General features: G+C 32.9%; 1 protein-coding gene across 2 annotated transcripts in view; it reads left to right on the forward strand.

Annotated features, from left to right (window-relative positions):
• LOC118189074 (uncharacterized) overlaps positions 1-27,848 on the forward strand; it is a 275,823-nt gene that overhangs the window by 202,134 nt on the left and 45,841 nt on the right. Inside the window, exon 1 of one of the 2 annotated variants that reach the window (XM_085818171.1) lies at positions 8,130-8,372. The exons of the other annotated variant lie outside the window; for it this stretch is intronic. The gene's annotated coding sequence lies outside the window, so the exon portion shown is untranslated. Of the gene's footprint in view, positions 1-8,129; positions 8,373-27,848 lie in introns of those variants that run through there. 2 annotated transcript variants of the gene reach the window in all.

Genomic DNA, 27,848 nt, shown 5'->3' on the forward strand with positions numbered 1-27,848 from the left:
ACACAAAATGTTAAAAAAACGCCCCTTTGGACGTAATTTAAAATCTGAAACATTTCAGATTTTTTTTTTTTTTTTTTTTTTTTTAAGTTTTTTTTTTTTTTTTTTTTTTTTTTTTTTTTATTTATCTTTAATTATACTTCGATAATTTTCCTTTATTACCTTTTCATCTTTGAAAAGTAAGTACGGAAACAAATACGCTAAATACTATGGCATACGGAACTCCGCATTTTTTCTAACATTTTAGCAATTTTAGAAATGAAAAGGATCAGCTGTTTGAATTTTAATATTTAAATATGAAGATTTAGTTTCGTCGGATTCAAGATTAAACATCTTTATAGAAGAAGAGAAAAAATGTTTATGTAATTTTCCTATGGTTCTTATTTCAATTAAGTTCAGTTTGCGAAATCTGTAATTCTACTGAATTTATGCCTAATTTTATGCAATATATAATATATTTTTGTTTGAATTTTTTTTCACTTCATATATCAAAAGTATCTGTAGCATTTCTTATTAGTCCAAAGGGTCAATTTGTCCAGAAGGACTATTAATTTCCTTTTGGTATTTTGTATCGATTCATTGTATGCGTTGTTTCACTTTTCAAATTGTTGCAACCAAATATTATCGCCTTGTATTACATTTAAAGAAATTAAAAGATGAAGAATCTGCATAAATATATATATGTAATAATTTAAAAAATGATTTATAAAAATGCGTAGATGAAGGCACTGGAACTTTAAGATATATATATAACTCTCACGAAAACAAATAACACGAATTTAAGATTTTATCTTGATACACTATATTATCAGAAATATCTAGACACTTGTATGCTTCATTTTTATTGCAGATAAATGAAAAGGTAATATGAGATTGGACTACCTTTGCAGCCAAACGTAATAATATGCGGTTGGGCTACTGCAGTAATACTTGCCACTCTCTGGCGAAGATTGTCATTCTTGCAAAAGAGCACTGGCAAGTTCCATCATCAACTTGGGACAATTACAGTCGACGTTCTGAAACATCACATATGTGTTCTATGAGATTCAAGTCTGGGCTTCTAGCAAGCCATTTCAATTCCTAAATTCCCATGTCTGCAGATCTTGTCTACGCAAGCCGCGTGGTATGGTTAGGAGTACGATCGTGTTGAAACAGGAATGGACCCATTCTAAACTGTTACCATAATGTAGGCAGTTCGAAAAATTGTCCAATATTTTCCAGATATTCTTCTCTCTGGCAAGTATCTTCCTCCAAAACCAAAGAACCCAGCCAAACACAGTCCCAAACTATTATGTTCTCTCTTTCTCCATATTTCGCTTGCATAATACAGTCAGATAAAAGCAATCACTAGAACAGTCTCCAACCCAAACTGTACCATCGGATTGCCATATAGTACAAATTGATTCATCACACCATAACACGTGACACCATTGCTCAACGCTCCAATGCTATCGATGTTATATTAGTACCGATAAAGTTTGGTTTATAAGCAGCAACTCTACCGTAAAAACGGAGAGTTCGAAGTTTGTGACAAACTGTGATGGTGCTGATGTTGAATCCAGAGGTTTCTTGGAATTCCTGATGAATTTTTTCTGCTAATTCCATTCGATTGGCTTTCACAACTCTCTGCATGCCTTTGTGGTCCCTGTATACAGGACAGCATGGTCTAGCAGATTTTGTTGCAGAGTCGTATGTCTATGCACGTTTCACTTCCCAATAACATCATGCACAGTAGAATGAGGCAATCTTAACATTGCAGAAATTTCCCGAACAGATTTCCAACTGTAGTGACAAAAAATCAGTTTTCCTTCATTCAAAATCATTTAGCTCGCGTTTTCCATCCATTGTAAAAGTCTACCAGCGACCGAGTGTAAATCGCTGAACGCTGGTATTTCCAACCTGTGTTCGATTCCAGGAAAATGGGGGGGGGGCTTTATGAACGTTTTCATAGTTTTCTCCCTGCGGGTGTCCGCCGATAACATCGCGGCAAAAACATCGCGGACGAAAACGTCGCGGAGAAAACAACGCAAGGCAAAAACGTCGTGCTACAAAACATCGTGGGAGAAAACATCGCAAAGAGAAAACATCGCAGTTCTTAAACATCGTGGTACAAAACATCGTCGTCGAAAATAAAGCGGTTCAAAAACTTCGCAGTTTAAAAGCATCGTCGTCGAAAATATCGTGGCAAAAAATAAAGTGTTTACAAATCATCGCATGACGATAACATCGCAGACATGCTTTTTTCAGGTTTTAATAATTGTAAATGGATATTCCCATAATGATTTGTGAGCGCAAGATGTGAAGAAGGATAATTTTTACTTTCACATTTTTTATTAATTAATAAATTTTTGCTTAAAAAAGTAAGAAGGAAACTTAAGCATAGAAAATTAAATGCAACTTATAGATTATACTTTTCATGAAAATTACCAGTAAAAACTTTATAAAAATGATTTATTAATGGCCTTTTTTAGTTAACTATGTCGGTTTAAAATTCTATTAAGTGCTATAAGTTGCATTAATTTTCTATGCTTATTTTCTCAGCAAAAATTTATTAGTTTATAAAAAAGTGTGAAAGTAAAAATTATCCTTCTTCACATCTTGCGCTCACAAATCATAATGGGAATATCCATTTACAGTCATTAAAACCTGAAAAAAGCATGTCTGCCATGTCATCGTCATGCGATGATTTGTAGACACTTTATTTTTTACCACGATATTTTCGACGACGATATTTTTAAACTGCGAAGTTTTTGAACCGCTTTATTTTCGACGACGATGTTTTGTACCACGATGTTTTAGAGCTGCGATGTTTTCTCTTTGCGATGTTTTCTCCTACGATGTTTTGTAGCACGACGTTTTTGCCTTGCGTTGTTTTCTCCGCGACGTTTTCGTCCGCGATGTTTTTGCCGCGATGTTTTCGGCTGTAACCCTCCCTGCGTAACTTGTATACGAGCCACTTTCCCCAAAAATGTTCTCCCCGGTACATTTCTTCCTTTTCGTGTAGTGCCTAATGCCACAGAAGAAGCCTTATTAAGCGAGATGAAAAACTGAGCAACTGAAGGCACAAGACTTTGATGATCTAACAGATGAAACTTGAGGAATAGTTAAAGTGAGGTAAAATTTGGGAGACCATTGTCTCTTTTACTGAATATGTGCCAATCTAATGGAATGCGACGAGAGACAAAAGTTCTAACAAAGTCCATATTCTTCATACTTTTTCTGTTTCTGCGACGAGACTTTCTGTTCTACGACGAGAGACAAAAGTCCGCACAAGCAAACTAGGGTTATAACGCATAGGCATATTCTTCTCTTTTTTTTGAAAGATAGTTCAGAGTAATTTCCAAGGAGTATAGAAAGTTGGATGGCGATATCACAGGCTTTTCCTATGACATGCTTAAAGTTGACAAATGCGTGTGAGAATGATTGCGAATTGTGAGAATCTTGGCTTCTTTTACACTTGTTTGAGAGCTAGAAGCTTGACGATACCGGTAGAATCCATTCGAACAATAGTATGTAAATATCAGTTTGAAAACAATACGTAAGTATGTAGTAAAAGAATTAATAGAAACAAACTTAAAGGGTGTTAGAACATAGTAAAAGTAACAGTTTTTGTTATAGTGTAATGTGATGTATGAAAGAATATTATTTTGTCCGAGCAATCCCAAAGAAATTTTACTACAAGCGATTAGCTCAACCTAGTACCCTCATCGATCAAATCAAAGATTTATGTGCCTGGTCGTATAGCCTATCTTTATGAACAAGCTGTTGAAAGAAGATTGAACTAGTGTGCTGAAGTGCATCTGTTCGGGGAAGCGTAATGGCAAACCGCACATTGAGTTGATCAATGTTAACGAAGTTCGTTTACCGCGCATGCTCAGTGTTGTACTGTTGGCGTGGCAGAAAATACTGGCGACTAAGCATAAGCAACCATTACACAAGCCTGTTCATCGTGTAGGTCTTATCGACTATTTACAATTACAATACTACCAAAATTTATTTGTGCTTAATGCATTTGCTTCTGTTTCATGCCATTTTTGTTTATTTTGTTCATAAACGTTATATTTAATATCAGTTTTTTATAATAATTTCCTTGAACTTAATTCAGTAATTTAAATTTGATTTATTCTTTAATTTGTTAAAGTATATACGATTGGAACATATAGTTATTTAACATACGGAACTGCTTTTATTCCTCACAAGTATATTCAATAAAGATTCAGCTAATATATCCTGTAATGTTTCCTGTTTTATAATCATTCTTAAACGAAAATTTGAGTAGTTTACAATCGATAGTTACCCTCTAAGTAATAAAGGAACTTACAACCTAACAAGTTTTAAAACCCCGAACTGTTTACGCCCAGATAACAGAATATCAACCACAGTATTTATCTTCTTTTAAAATTGTATCAAAGTCGTAATTACGGCAATTTCTCTTCTGGGCATGCGCAGTATGCGAAATTCGTTTAACATTGATCAACTGAATGTGCAGTTTGCCATTACGCTTCCGGGGAATATTACCAGAAATCATATCAAGGTCAAAGCTTATGTTTCATATAAAACGACACAAACAAAAATCAAACAAAACATACATGGTTCATCTCACATGGTATGTCCAAAATGCAGAGGGCGCGTAAAGCTTCGTTCACACGGTGGTTTTAAGATCATAAGTGATCTAAGCCGAGCATTGTTGCTAGGCAACCAGACCTTGATACGTCAGAAAAACTGGTTTAAGAAATTTAACGTAATGTTCAGATTTTTCAATTTTTGCCACTTAGTATAAAAGCCGACCAGTCACAGTGAACCGAGCATCAATCGAAGGTTTCGCTGAGTCAGCTGCACATTTAAGCATACGCAACTTTCCCTTCCCTGACTGGCTATTTCTTAAACCCTGCTAAAGAGGTGTGAATGGAAATAAATGATTTTCATGCTGTTAAAATACAAAGCTTGATGACGACAAAACCATCGCCTGAACGCACAACTAGGGTTTTTTAAACAATTAACCATATTAATTATACAGGGTGTATCTGATAATGTAAACATGGCAAATGTAACAATTTTCATGATGCAATGTGAAGTAAATGCAGAATGTGAACGCAGCAAAACAGAAAGTATGAAGAATATGGAAAACGACAAATTGCTTCAACCACAGTTATTTAGTGTTTGATATTGTTGTGGTTTTTCTATTTATTTAGTTATTTTTAGTAAGATTTGTAATTAAAAATTGTTTTATATTCCCGTTGAATGCAGCACGAGACTTATTTCAAGAGAAAGCTACGCCGGAAAAATTAAAATACAGGAGCACTCGCATTTAACATTTTAATAAATAGATATCTCGTAACTGTACTCTTTTGCTATCCAGAAAAATTGAGAAAATACCAGAATATTCTCGTGCTTGATAAAAAAGCTTATAAAAGCGGAAGGAAAACATCTCAGTTCAGTTGTTAAGCAGTTGTTTATATAGTTCTTGTAGCTAATTGTAGCGAATCCGCGTTGAGATCGGATTAGCTTTCTCTGTTTTGAATTAAGTTCTGTTAAACTTTTTAGCAGTTTAAAATATAACTACTGTGAGATATTGAGATATTGTACGAATATCTCTGAGGAAGTTTCAGCATTGTGTTTTATTTGTTGTGATAAGAATAAATTTTATTCACTTTTCATTGGACGAATTCAATTCATTGGACATTCAATTTATTACGAACCCAACAATATTTACACGAGTTATTCAAATGAACGACCAGCAACTGCAATATATGTAAATGGAAAATACACATCATCATAAAGATATCGTATAGAGGCGCAGATTTCCTGACGATCTTGATCTCCACCTTTAGTGTCACTACTGAAGTAAATACATGACATGCCAGGCAGCTTCCAAAGTATATGCCAGTCATTTCGTCGCATGATCGGTGGTCATTCATTTGAACAGTTCTTATAGTAGATATGAAGCATAATACCTGATAAATATCCATCATTAAGACTACTTTTCATTCTTTATGTTCTTCGTACTTACTGTATTTTCGCGTATTTCACATTCCACCACATTTTGTGCTACGAAAAGTATTGCTTTTGTCATGCTGTATCGTCCCCTGAAAGGGATGTCAAACTCATAGGTACACTTGGGCTAAACAAACAAAGTTTAACTTTAGGCGGGCCGCAAAAAATACAATTTTTCGTTTAATTTTACTACCACTTGGTTTTGATATAGACATACTGAATACAAAGGGCTGGAATAAACACAGTTAACATTAAAAAGTTAACAAAAATTTATTCTTTTCACAAGAGATAATTCAAAATGCTGAAATATTTCTTCAAAAATATTCTAACAATATCACAAAATGTCAAACGTTTAGCAAAAATCAATTCAAAACAGAGAAACTAATTCTATCTCACAGCGAAATCGCTACAAATCAATCAGAGCATTAAGTAAACAAACAGTTCGCTAGAACTACAGCTACTACTGAGATGAGTTGTTTGTTCTCGGCTTTTATAAGCTTTATAATTAATTTCTCGAATATACTGGAAACATCTATAAATATCTGGATTTTTGTGGATGGCAACAGCAATTGCGAGATATTTATTTATTAGGTATTAAATGCACGCGCTGTTCAATTTTTAACCTTCCAACGCAGCTGTCTTTTCAAAAATCGTCTGCGTTGCTAAGGCAACATGAAGCAAATCTAATTACAATTCTAAATAAAAAAAACTAACTAAATAAATAACTATGAAATCCGTAACAATATGAATTAAGTAATAATTAATAATAAAGCAAAGTGCATGCACATGCATGCACCAATATATCGTACAAAACTATGATTGCAAAACTGAGACCATGAGTTCGGCAACATTCGGCTATCGGGGGATGCGTACAAGTTCTGAGTGCACGTGTCCCCCAAAAGCCGAAGGTAGCTGAACGCAAGCTACTCCCACGCATTTGTAATTTAAGTAGTGTGTGTGTGTCAGCTCGCTGTGAGTAATCTAACAACACTGAATAAATTATCGTTAATTACTTAGCAGTAAACATTTCATTTTTTCCTTCGTCGATATGTTATTTTATTATTATATATTATTATTTGCCGATATATTGGCCGGGCCGCAAAAATATTTGTTGTGGGCCGCGAGTTTGACATCCTTGCTGAAAGTTATGGCAGCTAATTTTATTACATCCTGTACATAGTATAGTATACATACTTTAAAATTAATGTTTCCATTTATAAAGTAGTTAATTTAATGTACATTGATTTTATATTTACGCTGTTTATGTTTTCGATCAAACCTCTCAATAATTGCTAAAATTATTTAAATGCAAAATCCACCAATTAGAGCAAATTTTAGAAATCGGGAAAAAAATATGAAATGCGTGGATTTTTCTTAATAACAATTTTTAAAATCTCACTAAAACGGGCAGAAATCTGTAAAGCGATAATATTACTGCATTGTTCATAATAATTATTATTATATTTTATCATTAATTAAAATTTTAATATTTGAGAAATACACGTTTTACAATACTGAAATTAACAGAGACTTCAAATTCAACCCTAAACACGATTCTTAAAAAACATTTTTTTAAGTAAGTGAATCTTTTGTATGTAAAGCTGAAGATTAAGTAGAAAATTTTTAATTTTTAATGGCAACTTAATCTTCGAGCTCGTAAATGAAAGTTCTAATGACGAGATTTTTTGAATAGTAGGTTATTCTATGCATTGAACCTGACCTTGAAAATTAAGGTCGTAAATAATCCACGCATAGGGAACTAGGAAGGCGGAAAATTACCTGCTGTATTCAGGTGTCGATGCAAGTCATTTATAATACGAAATCGCTCGTAATTTAAAAATACAGCTGGGCTTAAAATGTTCACGCTCAATGACAAGTTTGAGCGCTCCGCGTTACATCGTTTTTGATTATTTGTGGAATTTGAACGCGTTCCGTCGGGGAGGGTAAGCATGGCCAAGGCATAATATAGTGGCGTTTTCTTCCCAGTAAAACTGTTTGTCGTATACTCCACCCTCTTGTTCGGAGGCACGGATACATGACGTCAGAGAGTTTTGTCTGGCGAGGTTCCAGGAAGGAAGTTAGTGTTTGGCACGCGCCGTTGCTAGGCAACAGTGCCAGAGCACATTTGGAGTATCATCCACTCTGTAACATCCCATCCTGCTTCCTTCCGAGGCATTTCAGAACCAATTCGGCCACAGTCAGATTCATACGGAGAGGACAATATTCCTCGCCGCGTGTGCTGTCACTCTTCTTCCCAGAAGGAGAGATTTGACGAGCGGGGAGAAGTACTCTAGTCCCTGAAAACGCGGAAGAAAATAGTTTGGGAGAAAGAAACGCTTCTCCTTCTCTCGCTCCAACCGGCGGCTTTATTCTCTTTCTCCGTGAGTATTTAATGCTTATACGAAGGTTATAATTTCTTATTGCTGTGAATTTTTAAAGTTCTGATTCTCAAATGCAATAAAAAATAAGTTTTATTTTAAAACTGTGCTGCAACTAGCAGTATTTAGCGAGTTGCAGGGGACAGAACTTGCGAATTATTATTAGCACGATGTATACTTTCATCAGCTTGAAAGAAAATACAAACAGTTTAAGAAATACTGAAAATTTTAAGCTTTTATTGGATTTTTTTATATATCAGAGGATTTAAACATTTATTAAATCCTTCTTTTGCTTTTAAATAATTTTTTCCTAAAATTTTTAGAGAATATATATATATATATGTTCATTAAATTATTCTTTTGCTTTTAAATTTATTGAATTGCCCTAATAAAAGTTGTCCTCACATTTAAGACTACCCTGAGGTTTTAAGGTGTTTAAAAAGAGAACGAGAGAAAAAAATGCTTGTCTGAAACAATCTCACATATATGATCTGGACAGGTTGAAACTGTTCTAGAATTGTAATTTAAATTGCCTAAATGCTATATGAATTGTCTAAATGCTATATAAATGAAATAAAATTTAACGCTTATGCTTTCTTTTAATGTAAAATCCTTATAATCTGTGTCTATGAAACGAATATGGTTTTCAAATGAAGATTTTTAAGAAACAAAACATCGTTATATGTTTAGATCAATAAAGTAATTTTTCTCAGATTTTGTTCCCATTTGTTTAAAAATATCTTGGCAAGCATTATCATTTGTTTCAAAATTTTCATCAAATATGAAATATGCTATCATTTATTTGAAAACGCTAAGCAATAGTTTGCCAAAAGCTAATTTTAAATCTAGATATTTTACGTTTAATATATATACAATTATAGGAGTTTCACAAGAATATAGTAAATTAAATTTAAATAATTCTCTTGCGCCATGGCTGCAAGGAATGAAATTTGAATTTAACAAATATTCTCTAGTCATATAAAGCTAATTTAAATTTAATTTAAAATTTAATTATGAAATTTTAATTGCAAATATAAAAGATTAATTATTGGTGCGAACTAATTTACGATACTATTTAAATTCTACGAGCATATGTAAATTAAGTGCACGTATCTAAAACTATGAAAAAATATATAATCTTGCAAAAATTAATCCCAAAATTTTTTTAAAGAATTTTTAAGACCAAATTAATTTGTCTTAATTGTAATAAGTGAATAATTGTTGAACGGGCAGGAGACAGATCTTATGAAGGGAAAGTTGCCTCCAAATTTAACTCTTCAATTACTCAATTCGTGTTTCGTCATCCATATAAGCAAGGGTATAGTAATATTCAAAACCAAAAGTAAATATAAATGTTGTGAATTACTAAAAACGAAATTTAAACTAGTAGGAATTTTAAGAAATTTAGAAAGTAAATTGACAGGAATTAAAATATTAATTAAATGTAAATTGCCAATATAATTAAGAGTAGAAAACCAAAGTAACTTAGAAACTCTTACCTATTAGAAACTTCCCCTGCACCAATTATGCATGTAAACCAAAAATAAATTATGTATAATCCATCAAAATACAAAAATATAAAAATAATACTAAAAAGGCTAGTAAATAGCAAGTTTTAATTTAACTTACTTACTAACTATGCATTTGTATTCCTGATAGAGAATTAGCATTTGCTATACACCATTGTGATATTAATTAACTTATCAACCGAACTTCTGTGGGGATGTCTTCTTTAGACACAAGATATTTTATTATTATACAAAGTATTTAAGTACTTAGTCTATATCCGGGGGAGAGGCCTTTGGAACGGAGGTTCCTTGCTTTTGCAATTTGTATAACTCTGTTAATAACCCTTTGTATTAAACAACATTTAGAAGCAAGGTATATGCTGCAAATGTAAAGAGATTCTAGACAGAAAGAATTGATTTTTCTCTTCTTCAAGGTAATATTTTTAGACTACCTTTCTCGTTTTTCAATTACCTGATATATGAATACTTCATCAAAAAGGAAAAAAAAAACATAAATGCTGTTAAAAGATGTCCACATAATGATAAGTAAGTATTCAGTCTCTGAAACTAGAATTTAAATTTAATATCAAATATCTTTGAGGGAAAATGTTATAGTAGGAGAGGAAGAAGGATGGTGTGAAAAATATTCAGTTCACTCAAAATATGTACGGAAGATTTTGTACGCATCGCAGTGCATATTATTCAGCAAAATGGTAAACTGTAAAAGCAAAATGTAAATAACATATCGAAAGCCTTGCAGTTTGAAAGATTAATTTTTTAAAACTTGCATTTATTTATTTATTTTATTTCTGTAACACAGACTGTATCTATCACCTTCTATTAGGTGATGCAAAGTTAAAGCAATATTTTAAATACTAGTAATGGAACTTAAGCAATTTTTTAAGCTTCAATGATGGAACTTTTAAGTACCAATAAGAATGCCAGTGATGGAAAAAGTTGAATTTTTTTCAAATGTGTCAATGGTTGCTCTTAAATAGCAAAATAAATTAATATTTAAAACTAATTATCTTCTAAATAATTTCCTTCAAAGAAAAAATATTCTATTTCAATAAAATTTATATGAAATATTCCTAACGATGCTTATTGGTTGAAATAATTAAAGGAATGGAACTTTAAAAAATACATCGAATATTAAAAAAAGTATAGATATTGAATAAATTGACGGTTAAATTAAATTTACGCTACATTTTAGAACAATCATTATATGTCTTTAAAAATAAAATGAAATAAAATAAAAATATTTAAGAGATTTTGTTCGCTTCTTTTCAAAATTTTAAGCAATTCAGGTAAATTAAATATTTTTTTATGTATTTCTTTTCAAACCTATACCTAATCTCATCCTGTCATTAACGCAGTAAACCTTCTTTATAGTGACCATCGACGATTTTGGTCTTCAATAGAAATGATCTTTTCAGGGAGCTGATATAGAAATGCTAATTGCTTTATAAGGCATTTTCTTTTTCCTTTCAACATGTCTTCGTACTAGCACACTCGGTGCGTATTCGAGAGGTCCAGGTTCCAGATCCGGCTAGGGCACTGTTCATTTTTCTTGGCTCCTGTTTCAAAATAATCTAATGACTCAACAGTGGCACCCAAATTAAAATGTAAACAATAATTCGTCACAACCAATATTTGGCGATTGCATCCCCAGATCCCCAGTTTCTGTATAATGGGGGGCGTATACAAAGTATTTTCTCCCTTTTTCTAGCACGCCTTCATGATGTAACGGTACCACACTCGGTACATATTCGAGAGATCCAGGTTCGAGTCCCGGGGAAAGCATGGCTTATTTTCCATGTCTCCTGTTTCAACAAAACACTAATGACTCTACAGCTTTCAGAAGTGGTCGCCATAACGGGTTCACCGTATATTAGGAAGCACAGTATATAGGATGTATTTTATTTCTTTAAAAATTCTAGTTCTTAAAATTTAATTTTAAAATAGTAAAAGACCAAAAACGCTTTATCAGCATTTTCATCAAATTTAAACTAAATGATATTTCAGGCAATTTTCATATTTTTTGAGTTTTTAATGTTGGGCATTGTTAATATGGGTTAGATTGTTTTAATTACACAAAGCACGTGAGGGCTACCTACGTTATATAATTCATCTGAACTGGCCTATTAAACAGTTTAATGCAAGAACCTAAATCGTATCAAAATAATTTACTTTGATTTATTAATTTTCAATGGTTAATAACCTATAGCTTTAAAGAATTAAAATGTTGTTTATCTTTCTTCCACCAAGCATTAAGAAATATAAGCTACAAACTTTAATAATTTCTCATAACCACGTTGCTGATGTCCTAAATTAAACATTTTCTAAATAAATGAATTTTAAATGCGAAATGTTTCATCATCTTTATTGAAATTTAACTATAATCAAAACTTTTTAGTTCAGAATCGATTTACTGTTTAGTTAGAAGACGCAATAAATCTTATTGCTCTAAGTGAAGCTTGTGCAAGCATTCATACAACTTCTTTTGTTGCTAGTTAAAAAAAGGTATAAAACATTTGATGCATTAGCCTATAAGGGATTTCTTCCACCTTCCTAGCGTTCTTCGTAGTGTTGTGGTTCTGCACGCTGGGCCGGTATTCCAGAGGTCCGTGGTTCGATTCCCGGCGAAGGCGGTTGTTAATTTTTCATCTCTCTGGCTTCCAAAATTCTTATGTCCCTACAAGTGGCGCCCGAACTCAAAGGGTTGTGGATGATGATTCTCCACACCCAGGATTTGGCAACTAGGTCCCCTAAAACCCTAGTAGCCCTTTAAAAAGGGGAGTATATGAGGTATTTCTCTCCACTTCGTGGTGTAGTGGTTCTGAACGCTGGGCCAATATTCCAGAGGTCCGTGGTTCGATTTCCGGCGAAGGCGGTTGCTAATTTTTCATCTCTCTGGCTTCCAAAATATCGTAATGTCCCTACAAGCCATCTACATGATAATTTGAATGAATTATGGATAACAAAAACTAAGTGAAAACAAGGCAAAAGATAATACCTTTTAATTTTGGCTCTTAGTATAATAACACTTTGAAACTGTATAAGAAGTCAGCATGTCCTTGCTAGCATGCTATCGTGGTGGTAGTGGTAGCATGCCAGCTGAAGTTTAGGAGGCATGTGGTTTCAAATTCCAACGAGGATACTGGTGATTTTTTACGTTTCCCGCTCTGAAAACTCTAAGAGTCTTTTCAATAAGAAATAAATAAAATCCTTCGTTAACATCTCAATGAATTAATATTTTCAATGAACAAGTATATTTTATCAAGTATTAATAAATTAACAAGCACAGGAGTACGTATCAAAACACCTTTTTTAATAAACATTAAATACAGGGCAGAATACGTTCATTAAGCCAATGTTATATGCTAAAAATCTAATATCCTTTAATCTTCTGCGAAGAATGTTTGCTTTTCTTGCACTATATCTCTTTTAATAAAGAAATTTCATATAAATGTCGCAGGTAAACCATTTATATAATATCTCTCATATTTAATTTACTATTTGAGCATTTTGGATGAAAAGTAAAAATAAAATTCGGTCTTATTTACTTTTTATAATATGTTGAGACGGAGAATGCCCCTTCTCCCGACTTTTTACATGAAATTTAATGCCACTTACTTTTCATTCAACGGGAAATTTCTTTCCTTGTGAAAAAAATGGTACCTATTAACAGGTTTGTGTCTTTAACTGATGTTAAATATTAACATCCACCTCTTGTTATCAAAAAACGAAAGTTTAGGTTATATTTTATTTTTATTTCTCCTATTCAGAAGCAGAGTTTTATGACATGATTCAACTGTCGTTTCTTCTAAAGCTCTTCCGATTAAATCCGACATCGCTACAAAATTAGTCATACTGCTCCTCAAAGAATTTACAAATTAAAACAAAATTATTATTTCCGTGAAAATTTTAGATTTCTTGTCTCATTTACTCTTTATAACAATTTGTAATAGAGAATGCCACCTCTCCCGGTGTTTTACATGAAATTTAATGCCTCTTACTTTTCATTCAAAGAGAAATCCCTTCCCTTATCAGGTTCTGTGTTCCTCCTTACTTGCTTTGGGAACATTAAATGTCCTGACTCGGAACAGGGAGCTTACTAAAGCTATGTTCAATAAATGTGGGAAGTAGACAAGATACACAGGAAGGGTATACGAAACCCTTTATTTTTCTCTCTTTACAATGATTTCCGGACTTTGGAATACAGAGGCCAACCACTTGTGGTCTGAACGTAAGAATATAAAAATATTAACTAAACTCTAACTAAACTTAACTTTGGATTAATCAAACAAGTGCCTACTCCAAGATTGGCCGTATATTAGCAAAAAGCCGTATGTAGTACAGAGAACTGCTAACACTACGATACGTTTAAAATTATCAAGAGGATTAAACCTCTGGCCTTGAAGGCAACCAGCAACCGAGTAAAACTACTATGGCAAGCGGCCTGCTTCTAATAGCTCCTTCCTCTCTCTTGCTTGGCAAAAAGCCACAACTTAAGTACTTGGCGTTCGCAAGACAAATTTGCATAAATAAGTTAAAGCTTTTAATTCTGGCCGGAAGTAGAAAATAAGAAGTGATAGTAAAGATTTAAAATAAAATAAACGTTAGTAAAACTTAAGATCCTTACACCCTTATGAAGGATAGTACTTATAGTTTTGTATCTTTAACGGATATTATAGATTAAGATTTACCCTTTGCTATGAAAAAGCCAAAGTATTTTTATTTCTCCTCTAAAGATGTGGAATTTTATTACATGATTCAAATGTCGTTTCTTATAAAACTCTTCCTATTAAATCTGATGTCGCTTCAGAATCATCTAAGAAAACTGATGATGATTTTAAAGGTTTGAAGATCTTGGACTTGAATGTAATGATTTCTTTTTTCGAAAAAGAACTGTGCTGCAAAACATGTGGCAGTGATGTCACTATAAAAGAAGTTGTGTGTGGACTAAGTTCGAAATTTTCTTTAAATTGTGGAAATTGTATAGAACTGCGTACATTTAAAAGTTCAAAAACGATTGGTAAGAAGAACAACTGTGCTGAAATTAGCATACGTTATGCTTATGCCATGCGAACAATTGGAATGGGCTACTCAGCAATGAAACTATTTTGTGGCATTATGGATCTTCCACACCCAGTATCAAAAAAAGCATACAATGCTGCAGTAAAGAAGTTTATGACGTACTCAATGCATATTGCTCTTCGAAGAATTTAGAAATTAAAACAGAATTATTATTTTCGTGACGTATCCATATGCACTTTTAATTTTTTTTGGACGTTTTCCAAAGCATTTTGTAAAGGCTAAATGAAAGAAAAAAGTACATCTTCTGTTTTTATAAGCATTCTGTACTGTGCAATATCAAACAGCAAGTGAAGTTTTACAGTCATTGGTTTTTTAAAACAATAGCTCAGTTACGTTCTTTCTTTGCATGACGATAATTTATTTTCACGATTTTCATGTCCTCTATCCCGGAACGTAAAGTTCTAAACCACTTTTTATGTGACTACAAGTTACGTTTCTATATCTAGACGTTTAAGTGAGTAGTGGATTGAAGTTACATGGGAACACACAATTAGAATCTGAAGATAATTCTATTAGTAGCCATTACTTTACTAATTTTAAAATAAGTTGTTCATTATTAATGTTTGGATAACTTATTTTTTATATCATCCCTGCGTTTGAAAAGTTCATTACTTAATTTGTGTAAATTTACGTTGCACATTTGTTAATTAACCAGCCAGATTCTCGGTTATCACGTTCTAATAATTTTAAATGAAATGTATTACAAATCCATCTTGAGCAAAGCTTTAGTATTCTTTTATACAATATCACACTTGAAGAACTTATGTAAAACAAGCTGCGCTACTTATTCTTAAATTTAGGAGCAAAAAGTAAAGAAAACAAACTAAATTGATTAGACATCGAAATAAAATATGATTTTATCTTGAAGATGCCCACAACAGCAAGAGACATTACCATGGATATTTCCTCAAGAATTAACATGTGACTTAAAACAAAATACATAATTCAGATATTTACTCAGAAATTACAATACATTACATTACATTATATTTAATAAAGGTAATAATGAATGAAACACTAACTGTTTTCTATCAATCAAAATTAGATTTAGAGCTAACTTTCCAGAGAGGGGTTTCGCTTTTACCCTTTGTTTGCACAATATATCAGCTTATATTGAAAATTTATTTTAAGCAGAAACTAAAAATAAACGGAAAAATAGGATTTATAATAAATGGTCGGATGTTTTCGGTTCAAACAGCATTTATAGTGAAAACAAAACCTCTAATGGATAATATTTGTAGTATTTAATATACATGCAAAATGAAAATTACATTTTTCCTGTCGCCTGTTATAAGCTGCAACATGAAATAAAAATATAAATAATGCAAGAAAACATTACTACAAAACAATAAAGGAAAACATTATAACAACGAGCTGACGGCTTTGAAGCTTATTTTTCTATTCCACAAAATGTCGCTACCTGTTTTAAAACTTCCAAGCAGATACAGTAGTACCTTACAGTAAGAACATTTACCGGACCATGCTCTTAAATGGAAGTGTGTCTTCTTCATAGGGTAGATACTTTAATTAGAAACTCGGGTTGCATCGAGCTTTAAATAAATGATACACACTGTCACAGGCATTTATTTGAAGTTAATTAAAAAGGAAAAGCTTTAATTAAAAAAGTTTAATTACTGCAAAAGTTTATGAAATGAATAATAGCGTTTTGAAACACAGAAATCTATTGAAAATAGTCCATTACACGGGTTTATTTACAAGTCTGTGCATTGCAAGAATTTTTATCTCGGGGATAGTAAAGTCACCGTTGTTCACTGTCACCAACAGTTACCAAGAATTTTTCATGTCACACATTTCATCTGGCTTTTCTTCGTCTTCCTCCCTACTTTCTGAGATACTTTTGTTAAAGCTCACATCATCAACTACTGTTGAGAAAGATTTTATGTCGTCATTGGTGTCTTCAGTATACAAGTTTTCATCGATTTCCTAAATATTCTTACATCTGAGCACTGCCATTGATTTTGACAAGTTCAAACATTCACTTTCATCAATAGAATTTTCACTGAGGCACTCGAAACTGGAATTTCAAAGCCTGCTATCTTAAAACAGCTCTGCAGACAACGTTGTGATGCTGATTTAGAAGCCTTTCGTATTCACTGAGTGGCATTCAATGCATTAACGCATTTTGAAAGACGAATCCTTGTTTCTGCAACCAGCTTGTTAAAGAATATACCTTTAAAACAGTTTTCTGTAACGAATCTTAGAAGCTTCTAATTATACCTTGGTCCTAAAGCTACAATGCTAATGTTTCATTAGGTGATGAAAAATACTCATTTCCCTGTTGACATTTGGTGAGTGGGCTTGCGAATTGTCAAGAAATAGCAAAACTTTGCAATTTTTTATAGACCGTAGCACAGTGAGACCTTCTTTGGAGCTTTTAACGCCAGGGTACCTTTCTACTATGAAGCGTAGAGTTATAATAGACAAAATAATCCAGTTTAATCTACATTGTAGATTTGTAGATGTTTGTAGGCTAATAGTTTGTAAAAAAGCTAAATGAAATTTGTGAAGAATACCTTTCACAAATCTCATTTAGCATTTTTATACAGTCTGTTACGTGTTGCAGAGCTACCAATTGTTTTCACCACTAATATGTTAAAAGTTATCTTATCTCTTTGCTTAAATTTTTATAACCAACCATTTGATGCTTTGAAGTTCTTAGTCCCGGACATTCCGAAACTTCTTTTCTCTTTTCGTGCAATAATATTTAATATTATTTATATCACTTAAGGAATATTGTTTCCTCTTACAGAACAAAAACAAGTTGAACTCTACTGTATCAATTTCACATGCTTCAAGGTTTCTAAATTTTACATTCCTGGAATGTTGATTTGAATTAGTAATCCATAATATTTTTATTCCTTCTCTATCCTTTAGCTCATGACTTACTTGGTTTTCGCTTATTCCAGACTTAAGTCTCTCAAGCCAATGTTTTCAATTTATGTTACACAAATTACATTAATTTTTTGTTTAACTATTAATCTTTTTTTCTTTAAAGCCATGCTAGATAACGTATGTAAAACTAACACGCAAGTACAAAACTACACTTCTCTTGTTCCCCAGACCTAGTGAGAACTAAGAATGGTATGAGTTTCACTGTATACACATTGTGATCCTAAAGTTTGTTCCCCTACTGAGAACGGTAGCAAGAATAGCTGGATTTGGAATTCTATGTATTGCCTTTTCCAAATGTATTATTTTCCTTTTCACTACTGAAAAGCAGTAGGATTTCAAAACAGAGGGATTAACTTTTCATTTCGTTGTTCTCTTGTCACAAAACTATCTTTTACTGAACGCAAACTTGGCTTTGAAACTTCAAAAGATTAATAACAAAGAAATTTTAGTCCAAAGGGGCAATTTGCCCTGAAGGACTATTAATTTCGTTTTGGCATTTTACGTTGAAAACTTGCGTTAAAAAAGCTGTATGACTTTTCAAATCGTTGCTACCCTATAGTATCGCGCTGTCTTATATTTAAAGAAATTAAATAATGAAGAATCTGCATAAATGTAAGTATGTTTCTCGCATTGTGATAAAACAACGATATCTAGAGCCATTCAAATTTGAATAACACGATCTTCCATACAACACGGGCATGTGCAAGCTCTAATTTGAATTTTAAATTTGTTTTATTATCGATTTCAGATTTTGTAACACTTCAACGAATTTTTGATTAAAAAACTAAACAATTTCAAAGAGAGCAATGGCAACACTGTACGAAAAAAAAAAACATTTTTATCTCCATCGCGCGAGGTTCTGTATTGGAAATTTTAAAGATATGCTCATTTTAAAATAAGATAATGCTGTTGAACCGAATTTTATAGTTTGAGTACGTAGAACATAATATTTAATAAATAAAGGTAGCACACAGAACGTTAAAAAAAGCCCCTTTGGCCGTAATTTAAAAGCTGAAACCTTTCAGATTTTTTATTTATTTTTTTCTTTTCTTTTCTTTTTCTTTTCTTTTTCTTTTTTTTTTTTTTTTTTATTTCTGAAACTTTTTTTTAATGTTCTTCAATAAGAGGACAATTTTAAAAAGACATTAAACTTGCAGAGACGTGATAATTGCAAAGATTGATGCATTATGTTCTCTATTTCAAATGATCGGGACAAGCAGAATTATCCCTTAAATCGAGACATCCCTTACAGGGTTTACTACTGTATACACATCATGCACATGCGTGTAAGCAAACTTCAGGCGTTTAAACTGATGCAGTGAAACAAAGAATAAATGATTAAATAAAAGTGTTCTAAATGTACCTAATTTCTATTTTTAGGGACTGGTTTAGAAAAAAGAAATTTTGAGAAGTTAAACAATTCAATGGGAACAATAAACTCGTATATGGTATAATCTCCCTTAGTGAGGAAAGTCTAGCTGCTTATAAACAGGTTATCAACATGAAAGATGTAAAAAGGAAATATAACAGTGATAAAAACGTCCTCTGTGTTAAAATATTCTTTCATACAATCTTATAATAGTTCACGTCTTAGCAAGTTTAAAGTATGTTTAAATTTGTTTGAAAATGATCCTTTTAATAGCCAAGTAGAAAAGTTTTTTTGAAATTTAGTAGTTTCATTCCCATTTCGTAGCCAATAGAAGAAAGGGCCAATGTAAGTGATTTTGGAGTTTCTCACGTATATGACATAAACATCGATTATTTTCTCTTAAAAAGTTCACTAAAGTCCATTGCTATCCATTGCGAAGCTGCTGGTTTCATATGGTGTTTAGAAGATGAAATGTTGGGTCGAATGAACCCATGGGTCGAATTCTCGATCTTGGGTGAAGCAAGCAAATGTGTAATAGTCATAATAGTATCTATACTTTTATGAATTTTTTTAGCATAAACGTTTACAATGGTGTCCTAAAGTATAGTTGAGGGCACAAAATAAGTAAGATATAAATTGAAATCAATAAGCTTCAGAAAGGTACTGATATTTGTTGCTGAAAAACTGCTATGCAGACCGTGTTTTAGTTCACTATTCTGGTAGATTGATTAAATAGGATATGAACTAAAATCAGAGAACTCTGATACAAAATCACTACTTGCAAAACGCTGCCGGTTCTTTTATGCGAACCGTACTAAATTGCCGATGTTAAGCTAATGGTTCAAGTAATGTTAATATTTTTTTAAATTGCTTACCGACCTACATCTTTTGTAAAGCTAATCCAACTTCAAACCTTTCACCAGCCGCCATAAAAATGCTGGCATTATCATACAGAAACACATTTTAGTAACTGTCCGACAGGGTTATGCAAATGAAAGGTTTTGTATTAACATGCCAGTATTCTCATACAAATAAACTGATTTAACACAATAATTCTATGGTTTCGTTTCCTTCCTTGTTTTGTAAAATAATCAGAACAGCAAACTAACACAGCTGGTACTGTTATGCTGGGCAGTTTGAGAATGCCTACGCTGGACAAAATCCACAAATGTATCGAAAAGTCAAAAGAGCATAATTATTAAGGTATTAGTTAGTTTAATTATGAAGGTTTAGTTAATTAAAACATCAAGGGAAATAAATAGTTTTTGCTGACAAGCGTTTTAAATTCATAAAATTTTTAGCAAAGCCATAGGTCTTTTTCAGCTTGCTAACCTATCTGTTAGCTCAAAATCACTGTTAATTTTTATATATGGTAAAGAAAGCAAATCCTTTTAAATGACTTACTTAATGCTATTAATAAATATAAAAAAGTACCGAAAATAAATAAGATAATATAGCTGATACAAGTAATATATTTGATTTAAAATTGCTATCACAATTTTTCAAATTCCACAATTTGAGTTTTTGTTTAATATTAATTATTTAAACTAGAGTAATACTTTTATTTTAATTATTTAAACTAATATTTAATTACTTCTTAATTATTTAAACTTTATTTAAGCATTTCGTTGTTTAAAATTAAATCATGTTGAAATTTCTGAAAATGCATGATTCAAACAAGAAATGTGTTGCAGTTGTATCACTTATCCATATCTGGTGGACAACCCATGAATAATTATGGACAGAAGTGGTTACATCTATCGTTAGTCGTATACCTTAAGCACTGTCAGTGATACTTTGTCATTTTCCTTAGGGTTGAAATTCTGCAGTTAGGATCCAGACACCTCAGATTATGGTACTGGAATGACTCTTACCCTAGTATTTCTTACTAAAACCACATGGAAGGACTTTACCTACTTCCTACTTAACACAAGCAGTCATAAGAGTCCATACTTAACCTGGGATTCAAGACCCAGTTTGTTGGCATGCAAACTAACTGTGATACCGCCCGGTTACCAGTATATGAAATACAAACGATGTTAAAAAAATTGCATTTTAATACTAAGATATGGTTGTCAAAAAATCAAATAAAATTTATAGAAGTTATTTCAGTACCGCTCATTTTTTTCTTTTTTGAAAATATGGCTATGCGAGACATTTCAATGTAATATAATTTAATGCATTTCTTCAAAGTATGGTTCGACTGTTTATAATATTCCAAATGATCAAGATGATTCGATCTGTTGGAGTCTCGTTGTGTTCTGTACTCTTGATTTGGTATTAGTTACTTCCCAACTTTCTCTGAAAATCAAGGTTACAATGCATATAACAAAATTATCAGGAAGACATCACTAGGACAATAAACTTTAATAAACTGAAGAAATTTGTATTATGAAGAATGTGTGTGTGTGTGTGTGATTATGGCAAAGCCTCGAGGGCTATCTGCCTAAGGGAAGGGATGCCTTCATGGAGGACTTTCTAAGGGAAACTGGCTCGTATACACGTTACACATGGGTGGTGTATTTAATTATGGCAAAGCACACTAGGACTATCTGCCTAAGGGGAGGGATGCCTTTCGTGGAGGACTTTCTAAGGGAAACTGGCTCGTATACACGTTACACATGGGAAAACCACGAAAACGCCCATGCAGCCAGCCTGTTTGCGGGATTCGAACCTCGAACCAAATCACCAGTATTATGAAGAATGATGAATAATCATTCATTTTTGAAGAAATGCTGCGACATAAGCTGTAATTACGCATTTATCTACAAAGTTTTAAGATTAAGGGGTATCAGAAACCCCTATACCGACAATATTAAATTGGCCATTTTCGATGTACCTTTTCGCAAAATCTGCTGTACATACAAGCTTGAAATTTTTTCTATAATGAAAGTGTACCTATCTGATTATACTGAAATGAGCTTTTGAAGCACTTTGAATTTTAGAGTAAATTACAGAATATTTTGTGAGGCATAGTGAAATTTAGCACTTTTCTCACACAAAAAAAAAATTAAAAATTTTTTTTTTCTAAGTTTATTACAAAAAGCTCGTTTCAGTAAATATTAGGGAACCTAATAAATAAGCCATAAAAAGTTTAGATATCTGTGAGTAGTAGTTCCTGAGAAAAGGTACATCGAGTATAAAAAAAATCACGTTTGGAGAAAAACGCGTTTTTATGTAAAAATCCTCATTGATCATAGTAGATAACAAATTAAAACTAGATTTTTTTACAGTTCTAATATTTCATAGAGATTAAAGAATGGTATTTTTAGAAAGATAAAAGTGTAGAGAATTTGAAAATGCAAAAATCCGAAATCACAATTTTTTGAAGATTTTGGGGTTCCAACACCCCTTAAATTAATAATAAACTAATGCTAGAAGGAAAAATATTACTATTTTTTTCCTATAAATATAACTTCTCATGTTTTATGTTTTTTACTAAATTCAAAGAACCTTTCGTTGCTGTCATAGAAGCAAAATCTTGGAATTCTAATTTATTCTCTTGTTACTTAAAAAAAATTAAAATGCTATCATAACTGTGTTTCTTTACGTAAACCTTTGCTTTCGAGAATGAAAGTAAGCAAAACATTAACTTATGTGGTCTTATTTTAAGTTTTTAAAAGTGAAGTTTCTTTACTCAACACGAATTTCGTCTTGCCCATGCAGATTATTATCGGACAGGACTAATTAGTAGATGGTAGCAAATGCCCTGGGACTATCTGTCTAAGAGAAGGGATGCTTTCATGAAATATTTGCTAAAGAAACTATCTCGTATTTACATCACGCGGGGAGAATACCACGAAGGTGCCCATAAAGCCAGCTTGTTCGACGCGATTTGTCCTCGAGACGAATTACCATTGTTCTCCTGCCTTATTCATTCAGTGAACAAAGTCTTATTCATTCAGCCTCTAGTGAACTTAGATTACTTCCTGTTTACTGCTGAGTTCTAAGTAAAAAACAAACTTTTATTATTAATAATTATTTATTCAAAAAACTATTCATCATGACTGCATTTTCAGCGTTGCCATTACTAGCTTATTTTTCTTTTTAGTGCATAACGAGATGTATCCATCTTAAAAATTAAAAGAAAAAATTCTATTTAAACTCCTTTCTGCTAGGGAACGATACTTAGGGAAAAAAATGAGATATATTAATAGCTATTGCCAGTAATAATTATTTGAGAATTCCCTTGTAGAGACATTAGGTATTCTTTAGGAGACAGGAGTCATGGAAAATGAGCAACGTCCTCGCCGGAAATCGAACCACAGGCCTCTGGAATACGCGCCCAGCGTGCAGACCACTACACTACGAAGGCGGGAGAAATACTTCCCCTTTTAAACGGCGACTGGGGATTTTAAGTCGCCAAATCCTGGGTGTGGAGAATCATCTTCTGCCACCCTTTTAGTTCGGTCGCCACTGTAGAGACGCTGGGATATTTCGAAGGAGGAAAGATGAGCAACGCCCTCGCCGGGAATCGAACCACGGACCGCTAGAATACGCGCCCAGCGTGCAGACAACTACACTACGAAGGCATGCTAAGAAAGCAGGAGAAATACTTTGTACCCTGATACTAAATGATGAGAATCCTTTGAATAACAGTATTTAAATTAGAGTACTATTTCGATTGTGGCAAAGCAGACGGCGGTATCTTCCCAAGGGATAGGAAGCCACCAGGGAGGGTACTCTAAGGAGAACTAGTTTGTATTCATGTAAAAAATGTAGAAAATTACGAAACCTACTCAACAGCCAATATATTTATCACGTTTTGAAATCCTTGTAAAACTACCAATGTTCATCTAACTTATCGCTCGGCAGCTAGCATGAGAACTGAGTAAAAATTCGCAACATAGGTGGAAAGTAGTGCTGTCATATAATTCTCTTCTACTATATAATGCTCTACTATATAATTCTCTTCTACTATATAATCTACTGTCATATAATTCTCTCTTCTAGCAGAATTCAGGCAATATAAAAAACAAACAGGCTTAGAAAGATGCTGGTGAAGGAGACGATGGTTTCCCCAATTTTACATTACTTCCTTGACCGTTTCTGGATTTTCATCTTCTAGCTGATCAATGTCATGTGCCCTCAGTGGCTTAATTTTCTTATCTAGCTTATCAAGGCTCCTTCTGGGCTCACATAAGCAAATTTATGATTAGTACAGTATCAGACATATGCTGACAAAATTCTCCGCGGGATCTAGTACTGCTTTGGAAGAACAAATTTAAGCTATTGGAAAACACTCTAGACTTTGATACTCTATTTAGGATAACGTAAAATACCCACTGATAACGTAAAATATGTTTAATTTTGTAGAAAATGTGTAGATATCCAGGTATTTGTTTTTCTCTTAAAATTGCTTATGCAGTACTTATTTAAATAATTTTATTTAACATCTATGCATTTGTTTACAGCTTAAATTCATTTTTTACCGTTCGATCGATACTACTTCATTTTATTTGTAACTGCATTTTAGTAATATTAATAATCTGTTAAAAGTGAATACTATACGTGTACGAATAAATAATTATTTTTATTTTTAAATGAAGCAAAAGGCAAAAGGGCTATTTGAGAGGGATTCGTTTCGTGTGACTGTGAGCTAGTACGTTCCCTAGCAAATATAAATTGCAATTTCCTGAAATCTACGTGTTGGCTTTGGTAATTAGGCTTTTACTTTTGACCTTAGCCTGAGAACTGAGACACACCCATACCAATTACTAAGCTCCGCTCCCTTCTACTTACAGTAAAAAAGAACAACAAAAATTTTCTTTTTCATTTTTTTCAGTGCAACATCAAGCCTTCAAAAACACATTTACTATGTTAAATTTAGTTAATAAGAAGTGATAGTAAAGATTTACTATGTAATTTTAATTTATTTTAATTTAATGCATCTTTCCTATCTAGTTTCAACTTACAACACGCTACCAGAATGAGTTTTTAAAATAGCGTTAAATGCAAATAAGGAAGGGAATAGTACTTAAGTTCAACTGAGTTCGATAGAGAGAGGTCTATGTCTTATAAGTGTGTTTATCTAGAGGATCTGCATGTCTCAAAGATTTTTTCGTTTACTTGCAGCTTCTTTTCCAGAAAGTTAAAATCTTGAAAAATTTCTCTTTTATTAGGGCTTTTGCTGTCCTGAAAATTACTGATTCAGATTCCATTCCTAGTATATCAGTAACACATTGTTGATCGTAAACTAACTAAGATGACAATATGCCTAAATTTCTTTTAATGTGGTTTTATTTTCCTCGATTGTATAATGAAGTTGAATATTTTTACCATTTTCATGGACTATCAGAGAATCAGAGAAGAAGAAGTCAGCAGATATGCACTATTATTTTTATTTCTTAGAATTAGGTATTGTCAGAACATAGTGGTAAGGAAAATGGGATTAATTACGTCAGAGTAAATCTTAACTTCGAGCTCCTGGAAATAAGGATTGAGTGTTTTAAGTAGATGCTGAAAGCTGACTCTCTTGGATCAGTTTGCTTCTACTAGATATTTCACTCTCTCCCACTCTGTTCCACAAGAGTTTATTCATTGCCAGTAAGTTGGAAGTCAGTGTTTACACTTTTTCAACTGTTTAATCTTAATGTAATCAACTGTTTAGTTATGTGTTCTACCTGGCAAATCAGCTGGCTTCATGAGTATGTTTGCGTTTTCCTCGTGTTAACGTGAACGCAAGCTGGTTTCGTTCAGAAAGCCGTCTACAAAGCTACCCTCCTCCCATCATATAGCTCTCGAATGCTTTGCCATAATCAAATAAATCCAATCACACCAAACCATTTAGTTCTAGACCATAAGAAACAGGAAGTCACTATAACGTTTGTAAGGTATATTTTAATTTCATAAGAGTTATTTTAATTTAATGCATCTTTCCTATCTAGTTTCAACTTACAACACGCTACCAGAATGAGTTTTTAGAATAGCGTTAAATGAAAATAAGGAAGGGAATAGTATTTAAGTTCAACTGAGTTCGATAGAGAGAGGTAAGATTCCTGAGTAGCATGCGTTTGCCTTGCCTTTGGGCTACGGCTCTCTAAACTGTTGTTACGATCGCTCGTATTACGTGCCTTTGATAGTTCGCTGGTTAATTTAAGATTACGGGCCAACTACTTTAGAATTGTGTTAGCTTCGACTAAATCTCTTAGACATTATTTAGTTCTTATTTCTTAGCTTTGAGTTTAAGCCCAAGTGGAGGCTCTGTTGTATGCTCAAAGAAAGGGGCCGACTATTAAATCTTATTTTGAGTGAATAAAGAGTAATTACCCGTTCTTGAGTTAACGTTTCTGCTCCTGGACTTAAGCATTATTTGCTTAATAGTTCGCTAGGTTCCTCGACATTTAATTTGGCAGAATAAAAGTGAGAAACTCTGTATGTTAACTTTGCTTTGTGTAATTATTTGAGTTAACTCTGCACGTAACAACGGCTCTTGAGTAGTAATTTCTGCTTGACTGTGAATTTTATCAAGAGTGTAGATACAATAAAGTTTTAAATTTTAATTAAAAAAAAATTAATTAAATTAAAAATTTAATTAAAAAAATTAAATTTTAATTTAAAAATTGACTTATGCACACCTCTGCTGAGAATTTCAGGACAGATTCGAAAACTCGCCAACAGCCCTTAGCTTCTTGGACCCACCAGCAAGCAAGAAATAACATTACTAAACATTTATAGTTTACCTCGAGTTCTACTCCTTGCAAATGGATCGGCTTGTATCGGAGTTATAATGGCTGCCGCCATGTGTAAAATGAATACGAGACAGTTTCCCTTAAAACGTACTACACAAAGGTATCCTTCCGTCTAGGCAAATAGCCTTCACATGCTTTGCCATGATCTAAATAATCCTAATGCTAATTTTCAATTATTTTAGTGGTTAAGATATTGAGATTTATGTGTGTTAAGCTTTGATAGAAGGCTATACCTAAGTTAAGACTTTAGCTCTAAATTACTTGGAAATAAATCTGGAAGTCAGAATTTCAGAAATGGCTCTACCAAGAACAAAAATACATTAATTAAGTTTCTACCTGGCGCATCTGGAAACGTTGTAAGGATCTTAAGTTTTACTAACGTTTATTTTTATTTTAAATCTTTACTATCACTTCTTATTTTCTACTTCCGGCCAGAATTAAAAGCTTTAACTTATTTATGCAAATTTGTCTGGCGAACGCCAAGTACTTAAGTTGTGGCTTTTTGCCAAGCAAGAGAGAGGAAGGAGTTAGTCGAAGCAGGCCGCTTGCCTTAGCAGTTTTACTCGGTTGCTGGTTGCCTTCCAGGCCAGAGGTTTAATCCTCTTAATAATTTTAAACGTATTGTAGTTCTCTGTACTACATACGGCTTCCTGTTAATATACGGCCAATCTTCCACGTAGGCCCTTGTTTATTATTCCAAAGTTAAGTTAGAGTTTAGTTAATATTTTTATATTCTTACGTTCAGACCACAAGTGGTTGGTCTCTGTATTCTGAAGTCCGGAAATTATTGTAAAGAGTGAAAAATAAAGGGTTTCGTATACCCTTCCTGTGTATCTTGTCTACTTCCCACATTTATTGAACATAGCTTTAGTAAGCTCCCTGTTCCGAGTCAGGTCTT

Source organism: Stegodyphus dumicola, chromosome 6 (genome assembly GCF_044657685.1).
Source record: "Stegodyphus dumicola isolate Sdum_Otavi_A_Nest chromosome 6, ASM4465768v1".
Taxonomy (NCBI): domain Eukaryota; kingdom Metazoa; phylum Arthropoda; class Arachnida; order Araneae; family Eresidae; genus Stegodyphus; species Stegodyphus dumicola.